We start from the raw sequence: 21,441 nt of genomic DNA on the forward strand, positions 1-21,441 counted from the left end.
ATTATTTTATTAATTATGATGATGAAATAATATTATACTTATGAATTTCACCCCCATATACACAGTACATCCTCAAACTACTAATCTACATTGATTTCTATGTGTTATATTGTCTCAAAATGTAGGTAGGAGTTATTGCATACATACCATATTTAGACAACTTTTAGATTCCAGCAAGCAGATGAAGATACCTCCTACTTCGGGGACTTTAGTTAGATGTTATTTATGTACTTTACTTTCTTACTCTTATGTATTGATTAGTGATAGTTGGGTTAGCATCCTAGCTATCTATAACTAGTATAGTAGAAGCTTCATAGATGTCAGTTAAAGTTAGCTATGTATTTTCAGTCCCTTTTCCAGACTTTATCAGAATGTAAAAGTTTAATCTGCATTGTATTTTCCCAGATTCCACCATTATTATTTTTCCACGCTGTAAACTGAGTCATTTTATACATATTATTTAGTTTCTTATGAGTTATGCTAGTAGAAGGATTAGCTTGAGATCATTTATTATCCTAAGCACCGTGTGACATCTCGAGATAGGTTTTAGAGGTGTAACAAACTTGGTATCATAGCACAAGGTTCAAGAGTCCTAGGGTGTATGTGAAGCCGTGTCTAGTAGAGAATTATAGAATCGTATAGAGACGTTTATACTTTTCTTTAAAAGGCTACGAGGTATTTAAGAAAAGTTTTATCTTTTTCCAACTCTAGATCATACAGTAAAGGTTTTCTCTCAGAATCTCCTATATATTAATGTGTTACCCCAAAATTCATCATCTATGACTTATTCTTGAGATAGCACAATTAGCTAGTTCCAATTTCCTACCTAAATAATGCTCTCAGTTTTGCTAGCAGAAGTCTCAGAAATCACACCAAGGGCTTGAGAGGATCTCTCTAGTGTGTCATAAGTCCCTCAAGTTTAAAGTTATTTTCTCATCCTTATTATTTGTTTAGTTGAGATAAAATTAGATATGTATTCAGATTCCTTATTATTCCTTTAATACAGATAGTGCTCATGAGAGGGGATAGTATAAACTTAGACTATTAAATGATGTGTGTATTTGAGGGGTATTATGGACTTCAGTGTTATGATTTATGAATAGTAGAACCTTATTGTAGGTTGAAGTTTGAGTATAGAAGAGTAGCGGAAAAAAGAGTGAGCATAACGATTGATAGATAGTATAGTGATAGACTTATGCATGTTATCGATTCGTGTTAAGGTAATATATCATTGTGTGTTATTTTGGTGGAGGATAGAGAATGAGTATTTAGATAAGGTGAATTGTTGTTGCTTCAAGTACGGGAGGAGTTATTGATGGTATTTATTGTATTTAAAAAAGTATAGGATATTAATGAAGTGTTTGGTGGTTTAATATCATTAATTTAGGCTTCTTTTGAGGTTGCAAAAAGGAGCTTACTTGAAACTTATAGAGCCATGATATTAATTTAGATGTATAGAAAGGTAAATAGTAATGATGTGTATAAGAAGGATGTGTTAATAGATTATGATAAGATAGGCCATATGATTGTGATCGGTTATTGTTGTTATAAAGTTTTAGTGGACTAGTGTTTCTTGATGTTTTATTTATAGCTTTCAAGAGAGAATTATATGTGAGATTGAGTTGTTGAAGTATGTTTAGCACTAGACATTAGGTTTGAACAGTTGATGGTCATCAAAGGGGATGAAATAAATTTTTGGTTAGTGATGCTAGTTATATGGAAGCGAGCTATTAGGCTTGAACAGTGTATGCAAGAAGTTTTAGTTTAGTTATCTGTAATTAAGTATGATGTTGTATATATGATGAAGATGTATGCCCAAGGTGATATGAGGTTGCATTATTTTCTAAGGTTATTACGTGTTGTGGGTGATTAGTAGTACCGTTGAGTTGGTAAGTGGAAGGAGATGATTCCCCAGACTTAGATTGATGGCTTAAAGCCAAAGGGGGAGATGATAGAATGAGTAACCAAGTCAAACTTCCAAATTCAAGTAAGTTATGCCAGTGTAGTATAGAAAGTCAGTAAGAGAGGATAATGCTCAGCCCATTCTTATCTCAGTACGAACTTTTGTACTTTAGATATCTCGATATTTGCTCATGCCTCACATATCACTCCCTGGCCATAACTCATGTTCATACGTATAATAGAGAGTCATCTAATCTCCCAGATCCTATTAAGAGGAGTTCCAGTTCATCCAGCAGTTGGAATTATATTTCATAAGTTATGAACTCCAAAATTTAGGTCATGCAGATCATGACTCATGTACTCATGCTTTATAGTATGTTCAGTTCTAGTACACGCGCAATACCCTTAATGATCAGCGAAATTAAAAGTTATATCATGTACGTCCTCAGATTAGATCTCCTTAATAAACCCATGTCGTGAATACTTTATTCCTCAGGCCTCAGAAAGGTGTCAAGTTATGCTTAGTATCCCTTCATGTTTCGGGCCCTGGTATTCCAACCTTTCAATAACCTTTACCTAGGTTGACGTAGTAATGTTAAATAATTATGTAAATGGGAGAGAGTAAATATGTTATGTTTGGGAAAATTATGGTATGCTTGTTTCAGGTAGGTATATAAATGAAGGAATATGGTGGTGAAGCCTTTTAGTGTATGACTTGGTTAGTTGAGAATATTTTATGTGTATCTTCCTAAGAATTGAATAGTTCAAGGAAGTTTTTATTGATAGAGGTATTAGAGAATACGAGGAAGATGCTTTTATGGGTAATCATTTAGAAGTGCACATGTGGCTATGAAGATAGGCTTGAACGTTATGTTGATATAGAATTAGATAGGCGCATTGTATGCTAAATACTTCCTAGTAAGAGGTTGAATTTTGTTATAGGAGTGGTAAGAAGAATTATCTTAGAGAGAAGTAGTTATGACAATGCTGAGGGTATTGAATCCATAGTTCATACTAGTATTATGGTGTTATATGCAGTGCATTGGGATTCCAAGTTAGACTTGACCATGATGAGAGGATTTAGTTCAATTTAGACTTTAGTAGATGGATTTATCATTGCCATGTGAAAATTATAAGTTGAATCAAGCGAGTATGGTATTTGAAGGGAATAGTATAGTTGAGGGAGTGTTTGACAAGTGTTACTAAGCTTGAAAATACAAAGTTGCATTGCTTAATCCATAAAAATTCTACCCTGGCTTAAGATTTATAAGTTTATGTTCCATGCTATAGAGCCATAGCAATGTTGTAATTCCTTATTCAGATATTTTGTTCATATCATGCCTGTAATACCCCGTATTTTCGTGCTGGAATTCTAACCATCATTCCTGCATGTCTAAGCTCTAATCCAAGTGATTCTCATGCGAATACAAGTTGCATGATCATTATCCTAGTCTATAGAGTAGTTTAGAGGTGAAAAATGTTCATAGAAATGACCTAGAACAAAGCTGAACTAAGACCAATTGATTCATCTGAAGTTTGACATTCGATTCTACAAGGGTCAACATCAAATGTAAATATCTCTTAATATACATAGATATTTTCATCCCAAGAACTATCAAATTGTAGATAATTGAATTAGCTTTCCAACGATACCAGTTTCATAAAAACCGAAACACCCGAGCAAGGAGTTATGGCTTTGTGAAGTAGAGCGTGTTGCCTAACTAATCACACATGGCTACTGGAATAGGTGTACGATAAGCAATGCGGAGCATACTTAAATGTGTGCGATAAGCAATGTGGAGCATACTTAAAGATGTGCGATAAGCAATGCGGCGCATACTTAAATGTGTGCGATAAGAAATGCGCTGCATATCTCACTTCCAAGTGCCACAAACACCCCTATATATGTCTGTAATATGGGATTAAACTCCCATAACACCAAAATAAGTTTACTTTCTCTCAAAATCACCAAGAACATTCATTAGGGTTTCAACCTAAAAATTCAAATATCTCAAGATTCAACTATGCGTTTTCAATAATTCTTTGAGATTTGGAATCCCAATTCCGAGGGCTACAATAAACACTCATTTTTTTCATGAATAGAGTCCCAAGGTCAAGAGTTCATTCAAAGCTTCAAGTTTAAGGTATGTGGGGTTTTTCAACAAGAACATCCTTTCGTTCTTGTGCCCAAAATTTGTATTATTTTACAAAGATATATGATTTTACATGCTCCGATATGAATTTGAGGTAGAAACTATTATCCTAAATTCTTGTTCAAAAGACTATTATATTTTTATGATGTCTTGAAGATAAATTCCTTGGGTTTTGATGTTAATATCATGTTTGAAGTTGAATATCCAGATTTTCATATGAATTAACATGTTTGCTACATAAAGTGTGAATCTTGAAATATTTTGCTCAAGTATTGATATATGGGTTTTGAATCCAATTTGTGTATTATGATTTTTGTGAAAGTAATGTGTTATGAACACCTTGAGATTTGAATGATTTGACCTTTTGTTCTTGAAAGAGTTATTTTTGAACTCAAATGAGAAAAGAAATCCACATTTTGATTTATAATGAAAAAGGGGTAGCATGATGGCTCCCGTTGTGAATTGCTGAATTATTTTGTGGTGGACTTTCTTTGAAAGGATCTGAGCTAAGTTCGAGAGTATTCTTTAGCATCGAGTGGGAGGTATAGCTGTGTTGGTACTTCCCTAGAACTATGTGCCCCTGTAGGAGCCGGAATTGAGGTTGATTATATAGTGATCACTAGTTTTTGGATTTGATACTTATAGTCCTACTCCGATGGCTAGGATAGGATGACTCTCCCTAATGTGGGTTGTAAGTTGGACTCCATGTGGCTCACATAGTTTATGTCGGTTATGAGATCTCCCAATGTGTGTTTTTGTATTCTCCTAAATAATATGAACAGTCTTATTTTTCTATCTGAGATGAAAACATATTTGTTTGAAAGAATGAGTTTGAGAAAGTCATTGTTTTCGAAAGATTTAATGAACATATATTCCAAAGAGAATTTCTATGAGATTTGATTGCTTTAATGATTTGGAATCGAGAAGGAAGTGAATTGAGATTTATTATGATGACTCACATGTTTCACCCAATATATTTTAATCTCTTATGATTATGATGACTTTAATTCGAGCTAAGTGAGTCATTTATATCAACATGCATAATTTTATAAACTGTGATGCTATTAAGACATTATTTTATATATGCATTGCACCCCCATATGCTCGGAACATTTCCATGGTACTGATCCACATATTAGAATCTGGGCTACATTTTCTCAGAATGTAGGTATAAGGTATAGTGTACATCTTCAGATCCAGTTAATAAGTGATGAGTCCTTTTGATTCAAGGGCTTGAGTTAGTTAGTTAGTTTGAGAAGTGTTGTATTTTCTTTATTCATTCGTATTGAGTTGGGTTAATCGGAAGTCATGACCTGGCTACCTACAGTTAGTACTAGTAGAGGATTCATAGACAGTCAGTAGAAGTTGATGTATTCCATTTCAGTTTTGGTTGTAAAAGCAGAGTAGTAATCTTGTAAATTTAGTTTTGTAGCTATCATATTCAGAAAAGAGTTATTTTCCACAGATTTGTATAGATTTATACTTTTTGCTCAGTTGCTTATGATTTATGCCAGTAGAAGGGTTAGATTTGGGTCACTTGTGATCCTAAGCATCGTGTGATGTCTCAGGACCAAATTTTGGTGCATTACAATGCCCAAAGTTCCTTATTCCTTAACATCGTTAGATTGTCTTAGAAATAGTGTGGAAGAAATACTCCATATGGGTATGAGCATTCAGTATGGTTCAGTCCATATGTATCCTTTATATCATCTCAGTCTTTTCCTAGTATTTTAACCAAATCAATATCATTCGGGGACGAACGATCCCAAAGGGGAGATGTTGTAATGCCCCAAATTTTTATATCGTAAACCTCTCATCTTTTTCTCATAAAATCATATCAAGCCTAAGAAATTGTTACCCCTAAGTTGACTCTCTCATTTTGATATCAGGCATATAGCTATTTTTTATTAAAGTTCATGCATTCACATATCAGTTCAGTAGCCTACTACATTGAGATTCAGTCATACAGTTTATTTTAGTTGTGCATGATAGCTTATAGCCTCATATTCCTCAGTAATTTCAGCCTAATTAGCCACACTCAAGGACGAATGTTACCAAGGGGGAGATATTGTAATACCCCATATTTTTCTAGCTTAAATTCGTCCTTAGAATGTTAAGGGATAACTTCCAAACTGATTAGCATTTATTTCATGTGGAATTCTTCATATTCAGACATTCCATGGTGTGGTAAATTGAATAAGCTTGCCATCAATACCAAATTTGCCTAATTTCGACACTCGGTGAAAGAGTAATCACGTTTTTAATTTGACAGTGTGCCACCTGGGCTGTCACCGCATCGTGGAGATAGTTAAATTCATAATTTTCATTATTCAATGGACCACTGTGATATTAGCGTATCATGGAGAGGTCTATTTTCCCATTTGTCAATTTCTAGTAGTCCAATGCTATAGTGGCGCATCGTACCGAAGGTCAAAATGGCATTCCTATAGGAGACCACGATGGTAGCGCGTCACATTAAAGTTCCAGGTCCCAATTATTAAAATCAAAGAGGACAACGTGATAGATCCATATCGCGGAGGCCCCTAATTTTCCAATTGTCAATTTTCAGTGAGTCACCACGATAGTGGCATGTCACGGTGGCCTATTAGATTGGGACCCCAGTTACATTTTTCCAGCTTCGTTTAGGAGTTTAAAATGGGTATTTTGGACTTTTTTCAAGCTCCCAATCTGTCCAAACATAAGATTTAAGCTTGTTCTAAGCACTTTATGCTCATTATTCACCATTCTCATCAAAAGTAAAACCCTAGAAACCAAAAGCCCTTTCTCTATGAAACCAAATTCTACCATAGATTCTCTAAGAAAGCTTTATATTGAGGATTCTCAAGATAAGATATTCAAGAACTCATCTTCAAAAGAATCATAGGAATCCAAGATTTAAGCTTTTCATCTAAGATCATCAATTAAGGTATGTGGGTTGTTTCAACAAGGATAATCTTTTCGTTCTTGTGCCCAAAATTTATTTTAAATTCAAATTTATTGAATTTTATATGATTTCCCATGAAATTCAAGTTAGGTTTTACACCCATCATTGTTATTTTCAAGTTTATGTTATTTCCAATAATTTAAAAGTTAAATTCCATAATTATGTTCATATTTTCATGAATATTGCTGAAATTTCCAGATTTTGTGTTGTCTTACCAATATTTACATTATAAAGCATGCTTATTATGATAGATTTAACATGAAATTAATGCATGGGTTATTTATCCTATGATTTAGTATTATTACTTCAAGAAAGATGATACTTTAAGCATCTTATGAGCAGATTATTTACAGTTTTTCAGAAAGCTTTGATCGTTTGATTATTGGTTTAGCTTTGGAATCTACTACAGATTATTACAGTTACAGAACTTAGAAAAACTTTATTTACAGATTTACTCAGATAAATGAATAACTGGTTTTCAAATAAATCCTTATGCTAGTTTTAAAAAGTAGATTTTCAATGATTTGAGCATACAGATTTAAGTGGGAGTAGTATTTAGTACCGAGTGGAAAGTGTAGGATTAGCGTGCCCTATCTTCCATAGAATTATGAGCTAACATACGTATTGATTGAGATTATTCCTATTTCTATATGAATAACAGATTTAGCATATGATCGATCACCTAGGTTAGGTTATACTCCCTGGCAAGAGTATGACACCTCTCCCCAACATGAGGTTTCTTCGTTAGGAGGTCAATACATTGGTCTCCGTGTATCTCACATAGTTTATGTCGGTTAAGATAACCTCCCTTCCAAATAAACTTTTGAAAAAGTATTTCCCTAACAGTAAGATTTTCAGAATATTTCTAAAAGTATTTACCCTATCGTTAAAATTACATTACCTAAAGATTTGTAAGTAATCCCATGCAGAACAGTTTTCCCTAAAAGTTTAAAAGCCTAACAGCAATGATTTTAAGATAAAGTATTTTCTCTAATCGAAAATAGCAACAGAAAATCTTTTAGAAAACTAGGTGTAAAGGCTCATGAAGTTATTCAGACTATGCTTTACAGAAAAACTTTAGCTATAATTTTTAGCTTTCAGGTCTCAGATTTATGAGTGAATCCTTTCTACGTTTAGACAATATGATTTAAAGAGGGAATACAAGAACTGTTTTTAGAACTAAGCACAGTTTTTAGAACTAAGTGTTATGACTCAAAAGATTTATACAATAGATTTTATCATTCATGATTTATGATTTTCAGTTTCTAGATATTCCATCTTTTGTGTGTCATTTACATTTAGCATTAATTATTTTATAAATTATGATGATGAGATAATGTTTTACTTATGCTTTTCACCCCCATATACTCAGTACATACTCAAAGTACTGGTCTATATATATATGTCTATGTGCTATATTATCTCATAATGTATGTACGAGTTGTAGCACGCATACCATATTCTGACAGCTTGCAGATTCCAGCTAGTAGATCACGAGTCCTCTTACTTAAGGGACTTTCGTTAGATGTTTTTTATGTGCTTTACTTTCTTACTCTTATTTATTGATTAGTGATAGTTGGGGTTGCATCCTATCTGTCTATAGTCAGTATAGTAGAGGCTACACAGATTTCAGTTAGAGTCAGCTATGTATTTTCAGTCCCTCTTTCAGACTTTATTAGAATATAAAAGTTGTATCAGTATTGTATTTTCATAGATTCAACCATTATTATGTTTCCACGCTATAAACTCATTTATTTTATACATATTATTCAGTTGCTTGTGAGTTATATCAGTAGAAAGGTTAGCTTGGGATCACTTGTGGCCCTAAGCACCTTGTCACATCTCAAGATAGATTTTTGGGTCCTTACACTTGTCATATCTATTTTCTTTGTGACAGTTTTACTAAGCTTCACATGAATAAAACAATGGATTTGTGGTGATATTTGAAGTGTGTACCACCTTAGCGTGATAATGTTATTTATTGTACAAACTCAACCCTCATGCCATGAGGATGTTGTTCTTTTTGGTCCTTTCTTTGGTTTTGCAAGGTATGGATTTGAGGTTGAATCCTTTTCAAGAATGATAGGATAATATGAGGCAAATGTCCCTCATTGCTCTTTATGACATTATTTGAGGCCAATACATGAAGACTCAAACTTTGGACAAATTGAGGATACAAGGACATACATGGAGGACTCATTTTGAGCATACAATAAAGAAATTCTATGTTTGGAAGATCCCCTGGGGCTTGCATTGATACCTACCAAAGGATTACAAGTGACGAATACTGAATAAAAGACTAAAAAGATACATATGGGCGGATTTGGAGCTTGGAGAGGCGGCCTTGGAGTGTAAATACTCATTAATGGTATTTTAGTAACTTCACCCCTTTATGTAGTAGACTATAAATAGAGATCTTAGGGTTCTCTCATAGATAGTTTTGATGATATTTTACATGATATATTCATGAACTCCCTTGGGAGTATTTTTTTTGGTAGCTCTTGGAAAAGCTGATTAGGGTTGGGGCTTGGAAAAACTGACATTTATCTTTTCTTAGAAATAATGGTTGTAATGCGGATTTAATCCCTTTTGCAGCCACCATTAGAAGTGGTGTTTGCTATTATGAGTTTTACGATTATGTGCGTTTGATACACATTTTGGTTCTTACGTCTTCTTAATCTCTTATGTCAACTTATCTATCTTTACTTTTGTTTTATCTTGTGGTTTTCTAGCTTCCCGAGGTAGGTTTCTATCTTCCTTAGTTAGATTTGTATCACTTCTCCGTGGTCACACACACTGTTAAGGATACGAACATGTACCTTTGAGTTGTATCCAAAAAGTATGACTCACCCCTATCTCACACACAACAACCGTACCCAAAACAGTCCACTTCAAAACTCATGACTCCCCTATACGAATTACCAAGTGATGTTGGGTGTATTTATGAACTTTAGTGTTTGTATCCTAACTTATTTAGCCTTATTTTGAGGTAAATTTGTGTGATTTATGTATTGAAAATGATATAAATAAGCATATAAGTGTTCAATAATGTAATTACAATGTTTAAAGGTGTTTTCAAATAATTTTTTGTTAAAATTGATCATTTTTAGAGTTTAGACTAGAAGGCTAGTTTACTAGCTTGAGCTAGATGTTGTTCTAGTTTTTTTTGATGGAATCTTGTGGGTGTATTGAGTTCCTAAAGGCTTATATTGTTTAATTTTCTGTGTAAAAACTTTTTATTATGTTCAAAGAGCAATTGGATCAAGTCAAGAGTAAAAACTTTAAATAAAGATCAACGTGGTCAAGACTAGTCTTAGCTCGAGTTTCTAGCTTGTTTTTCTGGATGTTTTGTTGTGTTGAGCTCTAATACATGGTATTTAATGACTTAGTATTTTTTTGGATTATATTATGTTGATATATCGATGAGGAACAAGCTGAAATGCAAGTGGAAATAACAGCAAAATGCTTGGGATGGACAACAAATGCACAAGGAGAAGTTTAACGTCAAATTGTCACATTCCAGTGAGCCCAGACGATATAGGGCATAAGACCCCTTCACTCCAGCGGTCTAAGGAATGATGAGCCCCTATTGGAGTTTCATACTAGAGCAAGCGACGTCTCAATTAGTCTGTGGGTCCAAAGAAGGAGATGCCCCCTCTATTCCCTACACGGCCAAACCTCTCCTACTATAAATACACAACCTTAAACACTTTGTATTAACTTTTGAAAGTCTTGGAGCATTAAGAGAGTCTTATAAACACTTTATTTAGGGTTTAATTCCTTTTAATTTATCTTTTTAATTGATTTGATTATTTATTCAATTACTTGGATCATGATTATAGCGGTTAGTGGATAAATGGCCCTTTCCAAGGTTAAAGCCAAGAACATGATTACTCTTGTTCTGAGTTACATTAGTTTGAATTTCTTATTATCTTTGGTTGTTTTTTCATACTTTTTTAACTGTTTTGAGGATTTGTGACCATTACAATATATATATATATATATATATATATATATATATTGTCAACCTTGTGATCTTGGGAGGGGGATTGGAAGATAGAACGTGAGGATAAACAAAGTAGGGTTATGATTCTTTTATGAAATAAGGAATTTGAATTAGCATTTAGGATAGGGATATACCTAGAAGCCTTGATTGGTTCATGTGTAGGATGATATCTTAAGGCATCTAATTGGATTATTATATCCCCACTCAACAATGTAGTTGTAATGTCCAAGTAGGTGGAAGATTATAGGTTGGGAGACCATGATCATACAATAACCCCTGTTAATCAATGATCGAGATAAGTACCCTAACTAATGAAGTTCAATAGGGTAGTATAATTGTTCGTACAGCCTTAACCCTTGGGTTTTATCAATTGAGTGTCCAAGAACTATATTTTTAAGCATTGTTTATTTTACTTTCAGTTATATTCATCAAACTCTTTTAGTTACAAATTTCATCAATTTAATCTAAATAGTTGAACCGGAATTTGATTATTGTTAAAGCAAGTCTCTAAGGGATTGATATTCATCTTGGCCACTGTATTACTTTATGAGACCACGTACACTTGTGTGTGTGCTTGGGCATAATAAGTTTTTGGCGCCATTACCGAGGACTTGTAAATTGGCAACTATTTTTGTTTTAGTTTAACTTTTAATATTTCTTTGGTGCTTTATGCTTTGTCTTGGTTTTGTATTTGCATGAAATAGGTTTCTAGGCTAGTAAGTTTGCAAGGGATAGGGATTTGATTGAACCAATCCCCCAACCCAAGCAATGATTCCATCAACAAAGGAGAGAAATAATACTTCTCTCCCTATATTCAAAAAATTAAAGAAGACCATGACAATACTTCTCTCATGGCTAAAGAATAACCAGCTTGTAGGACAGATCAAGAAGTGGTAATCCCTCTTCTGATAAATTTGACCTCTCCTTTTCAGAAATCGGTTGTTGAAGGTAACTTTGCCCTGAAGCTTAATATGGTGCATCTTTTGATCAACATTGGACATTTTACAAGGCTTTCACATGAAGATTTGCAAGTCCATCCATGAAACTTTTTAGAGATCAGTGAAACATTCATCCCTACGAGTATGTTAACTAACTATATGAGGATGACACTAATACCCTTTTCACTGTTAGGGGAAGCAAATAAGTAGTTGAATGTTGAGCTAACAAATTCAATTACAACCTGGGATGACATAGATCGAAGATTCCTCATCCAATTCTTTCCATCTGGCAAGATTTTTAGACTTTGCAGTGAGATTTTGTGCTTCAAATAGAAGCCAAATAAGAATTTATATCATACTTGGGAGCAGTTCAAAGCTCTTCTTTGGTATAATCCACACCATCAGTAGTCCAGTAAGGTATTATCTAAAACTTTTTTTGAGGCACTTGACTATAACACTAAAATTTTGTTAGATTTAGCTGTAGGTGGCCAAGATCTAGAGATGAATATAATGAGTTGTATACCTTATTAAACCATATTGTTTAAGGTAATCCTGAGTGGCATTCGAACTCAAGGAGTGATACAAAGAAGGTTGATGGTGTGTTAGAGGTGGACCATTTTACTACCTTATCCACTCATCTTGTTGCTCTACGGAATCAAATAAGCAATATGAAGTTGGGAGTTTCATAGCCTACAACAAAATTAATACAATCAAACAAAGTATAGGTTTGTGTGAGTTTTGTGGTAATAGTGGGCTTTCAGCGAATATGTGTGGTGTAAATCCTGACTTTATGATGTTTGTGAGATATGCTCAAAGTGTGAATTATGGGAACGCCTAAAATAAAAAGTGTTAGGCTCATCAACTAAATACACCATAGAATGCCAAACAACAGCAAATTTAGAATAATCAAGCCACAACCCAAAATAGAAATGTGGAAGATATGCTAAAGCAAATTATGGCTACTCAAGCACAATTGGTATAAGATATAAAGACCTAACAAGAAGCTACAAGGAGATTTGAGTTGAAAATTTATTAGTTTACGAAGGCAGAAAATTCCATGCCTTAAGGTGGTTTTCCAAATGATATAGAAAATTCTAAGTATGTCATGGCAATCACTTTAAGAAGTGGTAAAGAGCTTAATGAGGGACCTCCAAAGAAAACTAAGGAGGTAAATACAAAATAGATTCTCTCATTGGTATCTAACCAAGTTGCTTAAAATTTAAAGAAGTCTGAGTACTCGAAAGCAAAAATTGCTGAAGTGGTGAAGAAGATCCCACCACTACCTTTCCCATAAAATTACATAAAGGCAAAGGATGATGAATGCTTCAAGAAGTTCTTTGACACGTTTAGAGAGTTGCATATTAAATTACCTATTTTAGATATTTTGCAGGGACTACCGAAGTACGCTAAGTACTTGAAGGATGTGGTTATTAAAAAAGTTAAACTCTATGATGTTATGATAGTAGCATTAACTAAGGTGTATAGTTCTATAGTGATGCAGAAGATGCCATAAAAACCCAAAGATCCTAGGAGATTCACTATCTCCATTCAAATTTGCAGTAGTGAGGTGATGCATACTGAGTGATTTGCAGGCAAGTGCCAATTTGATGCCTCTCTCCAGTTTTAATACCATGGGACTAGGGAAGCTGAGAAAGGGCATGGTAATACTCCAGTTAGCAGACTGGACTCTAGCCCATCCTGAAGGAATCATAAAGGATGTTCTCATCAAAGTTGGTAATTTTATTATTCATGCTTACTTTATTATTTTAGATTTCCAGAGATTTAAAAGAGTACCTATTGTCTTGGGCCATCTATTTTTAGTGACAGGAGAAAAGTTAATTGATATGAGAGAGGGCATGCTCATAATGAGATTGGATGAAGAAGAGGCACTATTCAAAGTGTACAAACACTAGTTTGTGTATGATTACTTTGATTGGAGGGGATAAATGTGGGGTGGTGGATTCTGTTCCACAAAAGGCCTCTTTGGAATTCCTCATTAAGTAGCCTAAGTCTCTCATACTGTAGCTCGACATGATGTAGATTGATGAGGTTTAAAAGACTAAAGTTGAGAAATTTGTTGAACATGAGAGTTTACACTCAAAAGGTATAAAATGTCTAAGAAGATGGCATCCTAGTATGAGAAAGAAGAGGAAGAAAATTGGCTAAGTTGATGTGGGTCATGCTGCGACACTAAATCAGGCACTGCTTGGGAGGCAACCCCAGTTAAGATATGTTTTATTTGTAGTATTTTAGTTTTTACTTAACTAGTTTTTGTTTTTGTGAGTCACATGTTGATGGGAAGTCTGAGTACCAGAATCCTAAGCTAAGGTGCATGGTGAAAACTAAGTGTGGGGTCCCAAGATCCCCTTAATGTATAAAGATGATACTAGCTAGGCCTAGAGGCCTCAGAGAGTATTTCTCTCTCTACTTTGAAATTATACTTTGGGGACAAAGTAGAATTTTAAGTGTGAAGTTGGGAAATTCCTAATTTTAGGAGTAATTTTTTCATTTTTGTGTTAAGAATGAGTAAGATGTTCTTGTTAGTGATTTATTTGAATGAATGACGCAAGTTTGTTTTGGTTGTTAAAGCATATTGATTGTGTGAATTACTTATTTTTAGACTCCTAGGCTTACGATTATGACTCTTGTACTTATTGGCTTAATGTGAATTCATGTGATTGTTTGGTTAAGAGTCTAGGCTGATCCTACTTGAGTTGAGCATGTGATATGTGTGATTTAAGGTTATTGTATAGTCCTAGTTGCATTTGATACTAGAACTTGCCTAGTGTGTGCGCAAATAGAAATAAAGGGTATGGGTTTAGGAGATGATATAGGAATTTCTTTGGTAGCCTTGTTTCATACCTTTTTTTTACCGACCACTGTGCATAATCTTAGTTAAACCCACATTGATCCCTTAGCTTTTACTTTTGCAGCCTCATGTGTAGCATAATTCTCTTCTTTGATTGACCATAATTTGATCCAAAGCTCCTAAGCATTTTTGTTGAAATCTAATTAATTTAAGGAGTTAGAAATTCAAGAAGGAAAATGTGAAATTGAAGCCCCTAAGTGACAGCTAATTGTGTTCAAAAGTTAGATATGTTATGGTTGGGAGTTGAGTAATGAAAATAATAAAAATTTGTTCAAATTGGATTAGTTGTGAATAGAATATACTCTCACCGTAATGTATGTGAATGGGATTAATGAGATGGGGTAAAACAAATGTTAGGGTTGGACAAAAAGTGGTGTAAAGTGGTTGTAAAAGGTGAATTAATTGTATAATGTGATGTATTGAAGCTCTTAAGAAAGATAATCACTATTCATGATCAAAATAGTTTCTACCCATCCCTTAGCATACATTACAACCATTAAAGACCTATTTGATCCTGAGCTTCATCATTAAGACATTATTGGAGTACTACACTAAGGGAAAGACTATGGTTCATTGTGTGTAACTTGTGAATTTCTTGTGAGAGTGAGCGTAACTTGATTGTTGTACCCAATTTCTTAAAAATTATATTTATGTGAGGGATTATGGGTAACTATCTTGTTTTGAGCGAACATGTTAGATTATAGTTGGGTGATTTTTATGATGTATTTTATTGAGCAATATGCATATGTTTTCCAACTAGGTTTGTCAATTCTTGAGGCTGGGATGTTTTGGAGTAGTATTCTTGAATTTTCAATTAGGTACATAACACGCTTAGTGTAGAAACTTGCATTCTATGTATTCATGGTTGTACTAACTTGAGTGTCTTGTGTGTATTATAAGTGTAGAGTTTCATTATCTTATAATTATTAGAGTAAAGAGTTGTTCGAGGACAAACAAGGCATTAAGTGTGGGGTGGTGATATTGGGTGTATTTATGAAATTTAGTGTTGCTATCCTAGCTTAATTAGCTTTGTTTTAAGGTACATTTGTGTGCTTTATGAGTTTATAATGATATAAATAATCATCCAAGTGTTCAAGTATGTAATTACAATCATCATTTAGAGTCTAGACGAGAAAACTAGTTTCCTAGCTTGAGCTAGGTATTGTTATAGTTGTTTAATATTGATTCTAGTGCGTTTATTGAGTTTCTAATGTTTTATATTTTGTAATTATGTTTGGAAAAACTTGTTTATAATGTTCAAAGTTCAATTGTAATAATTCAAGAGTCAAAAAACTAAACAAAGATCAACATGGATAAGCCTAGTCTTAGCTCGAGTTTCTAGCTTGGTGTTCTTGATGTTTTGTTGTTTTGAGCTCTAATATATGGTGTTTAATGATGTAGGTTGAATGTGGAGTAGATTTTGTTAATATATTGATGAGTAACAAGATGAAATTTAAGTGGAAATAACACCAAAAGGCTTGGGATGGACAACAAATGAACAAGGAGATGTTTAACGTCAAATTGGAACATTCCAGTGAGTCCAACGAATATAGGGGAGACGCTCCCTTAAATCTAGTGGTATAATTAAGGATGATACCTCTTTGGAGCAATGTAATGTATTACATACCACGTCAAGAAGTCCTAGGGTCCAATGGAGGCGACGCCCCCTGTATTCCTTACACGGCCAAAGCTTTCCTACTATAAATACCTGACCTTAGTTACTTTGTATTCACTTTTGGATGTCTTGGAGAAGTAAGTTAGGCTTATAAACACTTTATATAGGTTTTAATTCTCTTTAATTTATATTTTTAATAGATTTTATTATTTATTCACTTACTTGGATCATGATTATGTCTATTAGTGGATAAACACCCCCTTTCTAAGGTTAAACCAAGAACATGATCACTCTCATTTTGAATTAAGTTTATTTGAATTGGTTATAATCTTTAGTTGTTTGTTAATTCATTTTTTAAGAATTTTGAGGATTCGCGACCCTTAGAATATATATATATATATATATATATATATATATATATATTGTTAAGCTTGTGATTCGGAGGGGGAATAAGCAGATTAAACGTGGGGATAAATAAAGTAGGTTTTTATTCTTTTATGAAATAAGTAATTCTAATTAGCATCTAGGATAGGATATACTATAATCATTAATTGTTTCATGTTTAGGATGATATCTTAATGCTTATAATTTGATTATTACATCCCCTCTCAACGATTTAGTTATAATGTCCAAGTACGTAGAAGATTAGAGTTTGAGAGACCATGACCATATGATAACTCCTACGAATCAACAACCAAGTTAAGTAACCTAACTAATGAAGTTCAGTAGCATAGTATGATTATTCATAGTGCCTTAACCCTGGTATCAATAGAGTGTCCAAGCACCTTAATATAACACATTATTTTTTTTACTTTCAGTTTTAATCATCAAACTGTTTTGGTTACGGATTGCATCAAGTTAATATCAATGGTTAAATTTGAATTCTATAATTGTTAAAGCAAGTCCCTATGGGATCAAAATTCGACTTGTTTAAAGCAACTGTATTACTTGGTAAGACTGCATACACTTGCATATGAACTTGGGTGCAATACCTAGGTATGACTCATACCATTAGCTATGGTTGAGGCGAGGGTCGCTCACACCTAGGATAGTTAATGACCCTCACCACACTACCTAGGATACGAGAGGGGAGGGGGAGAAGGATACGACTTGTATCCAAGGGGTAAGACTCCAGCCCCTAGTTGTACCAACCCCAGTGACACCCAAAGATAAAGTTTTTCAATGTTTCTAATCATAGGTATTTCAGCAACCTATGGGTTTGTTCGTGAAGTTTGAGTAACCTATATAGCCACGTCCTACCGCAATGTTAAATTAAGCATTGGGTGGTAGAAAACCCACTATTTTAGTATTCACGTTGTTTTTTTTCTTTTTTTAGGAACAATAGGATGACGAATGATGTAGAACATGGTGATACATTCCTTAATTAATAATATTCTAGGTAAGGGGACTTCTTTACCTAGCTATGGGGTCAAAATTCCCACTCAAGCCAGGTAAGTAATGCATTCAATGTCAAAAAGAAATTTTGAGAAATTTCAAGGATTTTGGACTTTAAATTGCGAACCTACTTGCGATGTCATAAATACCATTTATGATCTCATAAATAGTATAATGAGCATCAGAATAGAAATTCCAGAGAGCAGGAAAAGGGTTGAAAAATTGGGCCCACCTACGGTCCATAGGTGGTGCCATAAGTTTCCTAATTTTTTAAAAAAATTTAGGACCCACCTCGACCTAACCCAACCCAAAATAGACCCCTTTACCCTATTAAATGCCCCAACCCACTTCTATCCATATTTAACCTTAAAATTTCAAATTCCCACTAAAATTAAAACTTCCCCATGTCCTCCACACTTCATTAAAGGAAAGAATTATAGTTTTGCTCGGTACAAACTAGTCCAATTTACATGTATTGCGTGTTAAAGCTAGGTTTTCTTAATCTTTTTAATCTTTACTTCCGATTCTTGAAATAAAAGCTAAACTTATTGGCTACTAATAGTAGTATATTTTGGTAAACTTGAAATAAGTATGTTTATATGTTCTATTGGTTGCAAAATATGTGAAAATCAACAAATTTATGTATGAGAACCAAGAATTAGCCTAAAATTTTATATAGTTGCATTGTTCTGGAATTATAACCTAATGATCATGCCCTAAAAGGAAGTCGAAGTTGAAAGGGTCGAGGAATCAAAAAAGTTTTGGATGCCTTGATTGAAATTGAAAATTTGATTCTAATTTTACATGCAATTATTGGACTTGTTTGGACTGAGTATAAGTTATAGGGATGTAAGATTTAGGAAAAATTTAAAATTTTCAAATTTGAGCTTTTCTTCAAGTTTTGAATTCCCTCCCTAACTTTTAGACTCTAACACTTTGGATTTTTATGTACACATGGCACCAAAGGCTTCAAAGAATAAAGTTGGACCATCGAGGAAAAGGGACGAATCCCTCGAGCACAGTTGCGCGATAGAGGAGTACCCTATAACCCTAACTAGAACATGTTGCCCATGTACTAGGGCACAGAGATGGGATACAACAAAAACTATTATTAAAGCCCCTCTAGTCATCCAGATCTCAACAGTGTCACAGTAGGGTAGATGGCCCATATCTACTAGTCCTAGAGCCTAGCTAGAGGACAGACTAGATTACAGTCTGATGATAAAGTCAACCAAGATTTCACCACCATACCCTCCCTAAAATTAGGAGGTAGATGAACATGAGGAGGAGGATGTAGAATCTGAGCCACTTCGAAAGACAAATACATAAGACCTCATTCTGAGGAGGGGTCCCTGGATAAGTCAATAGCCGTATATCCTAAGCGATTATCTACAATACCCCTATTGGAAAAAGGTATAGCATAGACAACCCATTAGGATCCACTATCGCATAAAGACTAAAATTTTGACCCTACTCATATCCTTACAGAGACTACTGATGAGGTAAACCTGAGATAATATATAGAAAGGTTAGGACTGATTTATAAGAGAGAAGGTTGTATGAATGAGATAACCTGACCTAAGAGAACTATATAGAAGGACATATGGATAGAGTTATTGGGGTTGGATAGAGGACCACTTTTGTGGGCAACATTAGGTCGCTATCAGTTGGGGTGGATAACTAAACTCGAAGGTTCATATAGACGGGTAGTGGTGTAGGAGTTTTAAACATCCTACTATGCCACAGTACTTTTGACCACACCTAGAGGTGGTAAGTGTCCAGATAAGACCTAACTAAACTAGACACTTGTAAGAGGGGTTATGGTTAATATTTTAGTGGTGTCCATCGTCGAATTCGATTTGGACCTAAGTATACCGCTCTTGTGTCTACAGTAGTATGTGATCACCAGTTTAGATTGGATCATGACATATTCTTTATATGAGATGCTAAGCATAGGATTTGAGAGGGTAGGTTTGGCAATATGGATCGCAAGTTAGTATCACCGCTTGGTGTTGATTCCCCATAGGTTAGGGGGCAAGGTGTGATTATGAAGGCAACACTAAATTCCGCTGTAAAGTTTTGGCGGATGGTAGTGTGTTCTTATTTAAGTTTAATTGTAGAAAAAAACTTAATTACATAGGATGGTGTAGCACTGATTGCAAGAATGGTGGTTGGTTATAATATTGACTTTGCAGCCATTATCATATATGAGATTCATGAGCAGGCATTTGGTGAGATGAACACACTACCCTTTCCCTTCTTTGTACAATTATTATGTGATGAGGCAAGCATAACTGAGATTCTATGAGTTGACCACAGAGTTGAGGCGACGGGTTTAGTCAAGACGAGTATGATCCAGGATCCGTCAAACCCAGTCCTTTCCTAGAGATCACGTGAATCTTCGATAGTGATTTTGACCCGATTTAAGGACCCATCAGTTCCTATAGAGCTGAGTGGCATATAGGGTAGAGATATTAATATAGGTATGGGACATCTTATCACTCAGGGTGAGGGGACCCCAACTACATCTACTTTAGACCCAGCTTCCACTTTGGAGCCAGTTGGAACATCTTATGTTCCCATCACCCCTCTTCTACAGTTGTTATATCAAGTATGGCATTTATATCATGTGAGTGTTTGTAGATCTTAGTATATACTCAAAGCTCTACCACCGCCCAACTAGAGAATGTTAAGGCCGAGGTGGTATTATTGTACGAACAGATCTTGCCGTGGGTTAGAAAAATACTTGAGATGATAAAGACTACATTTTAGGATGTACACAAGGATAAGATGCCAAAGTTTTGACCTGAGGTGCATTCCTGTATAGACATATTTGAGGGTCGAGTGTTGGCATAGTTTAGTAATATTGAGGCACCCAATTTGGGTAAGAGTAGAGAAGAGGTGGCCACACTAAAACTAGAGTTATACTCTCTCACTAAGTGTAATATTTTGTTCATCCCCTATTTATACCACTAAATGTTTAGCCGTCAACTCTGTGGCACTTAGGTATTTTTACTTATTCATGGAGTATGTGGAGACAGTCCTTGTAGTTGGGAACAGTATAGGCTGAGTGGAGGTCCCATTAGATCTTGATATGCCATTTCATCAAGTCCTAATAAGGCCCACACATAATTTGAGGGAGACTATATTTGTTAATAAGAAGAAGCATGCTGAGCTAGCTGCATGTGCATTCTCTAGTAGTGCACCGCCTCCGTTAGTTAAGATACCCCCTTGGGGGATGAGCATGACACGAGCACCTAGTGCATCCTATGTATGTCCTCATTCCCTTTCCTTTTATTTATTTTCACACACTAGGGATAGTATGTAGTCTTTTAGTTGAGGGTGGGGTATACTATATCCACCGTGGGTTTTTGTTGTCCTATTTATTTTTTTGTCAATCATGGTATAGTTGTAGAACCGGAATGTATAGAATAATTTTATATTGTCTCATGTTTTGTTTGGCATTGTAATGTGTCTTTTTGTAATTAGGATATTTTTAGAGTATCAAGGGCAATTAACATAATTTTTTTTGGTTTTTAAGAAAAATGATACCTCTCTCAACAGTTGTTCTAGATTTGTGTGATGTGTATATATGTTAACATAGTGAATCTTGTTATAG

Source organism: Capsicum annuum, chromosome 6 (assembly GCF_002878395.1).
Source record: "Capsicum annuum cultivar UCD-10X-F1 chromosome 6, UCD10Xv1.1, whole genome shotgun sequence".
Classification (NCBI taxonomy): Eukaryota; Viridiplantae; Streptophyta; class Magnoliopsida; order Solanales; family Solanaceae; genus Capsicum; species Capsicum annuum.